Below are 6,210 nucleotides of genomic sequence, written 5' to 3'. Positions count from 1 at the left end.
AACAGACTTCCGAGGGAAACGGTGGGGGCGAAAGACCTCTCTGGCTTCAAGATTAGGCTAGATAAGTTTATGGAGGGAATGGTTTGATGGGATAACGTGATTTTAGTCAATTAGGCATTAACGTGCCATCGCTGGTAAAATGAGGGTCCGGCTGTAGAATCTTGCCTGTATGCTCGGGGTTCTACTGATCGCCATATTTGGGGTCGGGAAGGAATTTTCCTCCAGGGTAGCTTGGCAGAGGCCCTGGAGGTTTTTCGCCTTCCTCCGCAGCATAGGGCAGGGGTCGCAGGCTGAAGGATTCTCTGCGACTTAATTTAAAGACTGCAAGGGAAAGTGGGCTTTTGTGGCCTGCATCATGCGGGAGGTCAGACTAGATGACCATATTGGTCCCTTCTGACCTTAAAGTCTATGAGTCTATGAGTCTATGAGATGCTCTAAAGGTCTCTTCTGGCCATAAAGTCTACTAATTTTGGAAACACTGAGTGTAGCGTTGGGAGCAGCCTCTGATGTTTTACTGTCTAGCCGGCTTGCTTCCTAGAATGAACAGGCATTGAGTGGGGTGATCCACAGGGAGTAGCTCAAACCTTCAAAGTGTCTGGTCAGCGGCAGGACAATAGCACTTCAGAGGAGGGGTGTGTGTGGCAGTGACATCACAAAGGCCTTTTGCAGGACCTCAGCCTATTGGTCAAAGGTGTTAGGGAGGTGGTGACCTCACAGAGAGATGCTGACATCAGCCAGGCAGGACAGGGGCGCAGGGCCAGGCAAACCTCAGAGACCCCTGTGGCTTTGCTTCAGCAAGTCTCCTTCTCGAGGTCTCTCTTTGAGGACTGAGAGAGTATTAGGGTTCACGTATGTGAGTGCGAGCACGAGCCTCTTTCGAGTTTTCTCCTTTCCTTTTACTGATTTTACTAGAAAACAGACGTCCCTGTTTAGAAGGTAAGAGCCTCCAAGAGGTTTTGGAACCTGCTCAGTCTGATCCATCTGGTGCCAGCTGAATTCTAGGCATGGAAAACACTAGGTTAAGGTGGCAGAATTTTATTCCCTCCCTGGGATTTTGTCCCGTAGAATCACTGGGGACATTAGGGTTTGTCCTTTTCGTTTTACCTTTTCCTCCATCCCTCCTTCCTTTCTCTTCATCTCTTACTTCTTTTGTCCTTTCTCCTGTTCCCCTCCCACCACCAGGAGTGGTGTGTGTGTGTGTGTTGCTGGGGGTGCTCTTCGCCTCCCCTTGTGGGAAGTTCATCCAAAACGGTGGGGTTGAAATAGTGCTTGGACTCCACTGACACTAGATGCTGCCATCCTGTGGCTTAGCATTAGTGTCTGGGATGACTTGGGGCAAGATCTCAACCTCCCCGCAACCCACTTCACTGCTGCTAGAATCCCTCCTGCCCCCCCTGCTAGAGCCGCCTCCCTGCCCAACCTGGGTGGGGGTGGAGAAGAGGGTTCTGATAACTTGAGCTGTGGTTTGGAGGTGGAACAGCTGTCAAGGGCACTGAGGGGGAGGTAGCAGGAGCTCACCCTACAAGGAGGGGGGTTGGCACTGAAGGTTACTAGAAAGGACAAGAAGACTCCATTCTGGGGTTCAGGAGGTGAATTCATCCCTCAGTGGTGGGCAGGTGCTGGGTGGAAATACTGCTGGTTCCAGGTGCCCTTAATTCCCCCTGATTCCTCGTGGCGTTTGAGTCTCTGACAGGTTCTCATTCCCTTGCAGCAGGAGGACGTCACGGCCAAAGTGATGCACCAGCTCCGCATCATCCGGCACTTGCGCCAGGTGCCTGAGACACTGCAGGGGCTGTGCCTCTGAGGCCATCAGCAACTCCCGCTCCCTGCTGCAGGTACTGCTCTGGCTCACTGTAAATGGGGAGCTAGTGGAAGGGGAAATGGAGCCCCCTGGCACTCACTAAAAGGGAAAGTGGTGGATTCTCCATCTCTTGATGTCATTGAATGAAGACTAGATGCCTTTCTGGAATGTGTTTTCCAAAAAAGTAACTATTGTGCTATACAGGAAGCCCATGATATGCAGGGGGTTAGATGAGATGCTCTAAAGGTCTCTTCTGGCCATAAAGTCTGCTAATTTTGTTAAAACTGAGTATAGCGTTGGGAGCAGCCTCTGATGTTTTACTATCTAGCCGGCTTGCTTCCTAGAATGAACAGGCATTGAGTGGGGTGATCCACAGGGAGTAGCTCAAACCTTCAAAGTGTCTGGTCAGCGGCAGGACAATAGCACTTCAGAGGAGGGGTGTGTGTGGCAGTGACATCACAAAGGCCTTTTGCAGGACCTCAGCCTATTGGTCAAAGGTGGTGGGGAGGTGGTGACCTCACAGAGAGATGCTGACATGAGCCAGGCAGGATAGGGGCGCAGAGCCAGGAAAACCTCGTAGACCCCTGTGACTTTGCTTCAGCAAGTCTCCTTCTCGAGGTCTCTCTTTGAGGACTGAGAGAGTATTAGGGTTCACGTATGTGAGTGCGAGTAGGAGCCTCTTTTGAGTTTTCTCCTTTCCTTTTACTGATTTTACTAGAAAACAGACGTCCCTGTTTAGAAGGTAAGAGCCTCGGAGAGGTTTGTAACCTGTTCAGTCTGATCCACCTGGTGCCAGCTGAATTCTAGGCATGGAAAACACTAGTTCAATGTGGCAGAATTTTATAGCCCACCTGGGATTTTGTCCCGTGGAATCACTGGGGACATTAGGGTTTGTCCTTTTCGTTTTACCTTTTCCTCCATCCCTCCTTCCTTTCTCTTCATCTCTTACTTCTTTTGTCCTTTCTCCTGTTCCCCTCCCACCACCAGGAGTGGTGTGTGTGTGTGTGTGTGTGTGTGTTGCTGGGGGTGCTCTTCACCTCCCCTTGTGGGAAGTTCATCCAAAACTGTGGGGTTGAAATAGTGCTTGGACTCCACTGACACTTAATGCTGCCATCCTGTGGCTTCAGAGTAGCAGCCGTGTTAGTCTGTATCCGCAAAAATAACAGGAGTACTTGTGGCACCTTAGAGACTAACAAATTTATTAGAGCATAAGCTTTCGTGGGCTACAACCCACTTCTTCGGATGCATCCTGTGGCTTAGCATTAGTGTCTGGGATGACTTGGGGCAAGATCTCAACCTCCCCGCAACCCACTTCACTGCTGCCAGAACCCCTCCTGCCCCCCTGCTAGAGTCGCCTCCCTGCCCAACCTGGGTGGGGGTGGAGAAGAGGGTTCTGATAACTTGAGCTGTGGTTTGGAGGTGGAACAGCTGTCAAGGGCACTGAGCGGGAGGTAACAGGAGCTCACCCTACAAGGAGGGGGGTTGGCACTGGAGGTTACTAGAAAGGACAAGAAGACTCCATTCTGGGGTTCAGGAGGTGAATTCATCCCTCAGTGGTGGGCAGGTGCTGGGTGGAAATACTGCTGGTTCCAGGTGCCCTTAATTCCCCCTGATTCCTCGGGGCGTTTGAGTCTCTGACAGGTTCTCGTTCCCTTGCAGCAGGAGGACGTCACGGCCAAAGTGATGCACCAGCTCCGCATCATCCGGCACTTGTGCCAGGTGCCAGGTCACAAAATTTCTCACAGAATCAGCCTCAGAAAGGCTTTTAGCTTCTCGCCTGGTGCTTTAGTAGAGATTGGATCATGAAAATTATTAAAAATGACCATTTCATTGCTGGGTAGTCATAGTGATAAACTTCTCATGTAATCGTCTTCCTAAAGCCAATAGAAAGCTCTCCTGGATGTTTGTTAGAGATAAGTTAGTAAAAAAATACTAAAAATGAGAAATTCATTCCTGACCAGTGCCAGTGACCAATTTCTCATGGGATGTTACTCTAAATGCCGTTAAGATGCAGTCCTCGTCATTTCGTACAGATCGGTTTGTGAAAATTTGGATTGATTCCAGGCGGTTTTGAAGAAATCGGTTCATGAGTAAGACGAAAAAGGAAAAGTTTTCCTGACAAATGTCTCAATTAATCTTCGTCTAAAAGCCATTAGAATTTTCTCCTGGCCGTTTGGAAGAAAACGGTTAGTGTGAAAGAAGAAAAATGAGAAATGTATTCCTGATCTGAGCTATTGAGAAATTTCTCAGGACTCTTTGTATAAAAGCTATTAGAAATCTCTCCTAGATGTTTGGTAGAGATCAGTTGGTAGAAAATACTAAAAGTGAGAAATTCATTTCTGACCAGTGCTAGTGAGAAACATTTCATGGCATCTTAGTCTAAAATCTATTAGGATGCGCGACTGATGGCTTGGATGAGATCGGTTTGTGAAAAATACTAAAAATGAGCAATTCATTCCTGATCTCTGCTATTGACAAATTTCTCAAGGAATCTTCGTCTAAACGCCTTTAGGACGTACTGCTAATGGTTTGGAAGAGATCGGTGGGTGAGAGAGACAAAAAATGAGAAATTTATTCCGGATCAGCGCTAGCGACAAATGTTATCAAGGATTCTGCATCTAAAAGCCATTAGGATTATCTCCTGGCGGTTTTGAAAAAAATCGGTTAATGAGAAAGATGAAAAATGAAAAGTTCATTCCCGATCAGTGGTCCTGACAAATGTGGCAATTAATCTTCAGCTAAAAGCCATTAGGATTTTCTCCTGGCCGTTTGGAAGCTATCGGTTAGTGAGAAAGACGAAAAAGGACAAATTCATTCATGATCTGTGCTGGTGACAAATTTCCAGGGAATGTTGCTTTAAAAGTCAATAGGATTCTCTCCTGGTGGTTTGGCACAGCTCGGTTAGTGAAAATAACTACAAATGACCATTTCATTGCTGCTTAGTGCTAGCAATAAACTTCTCTTGGAATCAACCTGTGAATGCCTTTCAGAGGCTCTCCTGGTGGCTTGCAAGAGATGGGTTAGTGAAAATTGATTAAAAATTACCATTTATTCCTGCATGGTATTAGTCACAAAATTTCCCACAGAATCAGCTTCAGAAAGCCTTTTAGCTTCTCGCCTGGTGCTTTGGCAGAGATTGGATCATGAAAATTATTTAAAATGACCATTTCATTGCAGAGTAGTCATAGTGATAAACTTCTCATGTAATCGTCCTCCTAAAGCCATTAGAAATCTCTCCTGGATGTTTGCTAGAGATAAGTTAGTAAAAAATACTAAAAATGAGAAATTCATTCCTGACCAGTGCCAGTGACCAATTTCTCATGGGATGTTACTCTAAATGCCGTTAAGATGCAGTCCTCGTCATTTCGTACAGATCGGTTTGTGAAAATTTGGATTGGCTCCAGGCGGTTTTGAAGAAATGGGTTCATGAGAAAGACGAAAAAGGAAAAGTTTATTCCTGACCTGTGACCCTGACAAATGTCTCAATTAATCTTTGTCTAAAAGCCATTAGGATTTTCTCCTGACCGTTTGGAAGAAAAAGGTTAGTGTGAAAGAAGAAAAACGAGAAATTTATTCCTGATCTGAGCTCTTGAGAAATTTCTCAGGACGCTATGTATAAAAGCCATTAGAAATCTCTCCTAGATGTTTGGTAGAGATCACTTGGTAGAAAACACTAAAAGTGAGAAATTCATTTCTGACCAGTGCTAGTGAGAAAGATTTCATGGCAGCTTAGTCTAAAAGCTATTAGGATGCACTACTGATGGTTTGGAAGACCTCGGTTAGTGAAAAATACTAAAAGTGAGCAATTTATTCCTGATCAGTGCTAGTGACAAATTTCTCAAGGACTCTTCTAAAAGCCATTAGGATGGACTGCAAATGCTTTGGAGAAGATCAGTTCGTAAGAGGAGTACTCAATAATCAATTTCTGATCAGTGCTAGTAACACATTTCTCAAGGACTCTTCGTCTAAAAGCCATCAGGATTTCCTCTTGGCCGTATGGAAGATATCGGTTAGCAAGAAAGATGAAAAATAAGAAATTCATGCCTGATCTGTGCTAGTGACAATTTTTTCAAGGAATCTTTGTCTAAAAGCCATTAGAATGGACTGTTAATGGTTTGGAAGAGATCGGTCGGTGAGAAAGTCAAAAAATGAGAACTACATTTATGATCTGTGTTACTAAAAAATTTCTCAAGGACGCCTTGTCTAAAAGGCATAAGGATGCACTGCCAATGGATTGGAGGAGATCGGTTCATGAGTTAGACGAGTACTCAATAATTCAGTTTGGATCCTTGCTAGTAACAAATTTCTCAAGGACTCTTTTTCTAAAAGCCATCAGGATTTCCTCTTGGCCGTATGGAAGATATCGGTTAGCAAGAAACATGAAAAATAAGAAATTCATTCCTGATCTC

The sequence above is a fragment of the Emys orbicularis genome, chromosome 23, assembly GCF_028017835.1.
Source record: "Emys orbicularis isolate rEmyOrb1 chromosome 23, rEmyOrb1.hap1, whole genome shotgun sequence".
In the NCBI taxonomy this organism is placed as follows: Eukaryota; Metazoa; Chordata; order Testudines; family Emydidae; genus Emys; species Emys orbicularis.
Note: the sequence above shows the minus strand (reverse complement) of the source record.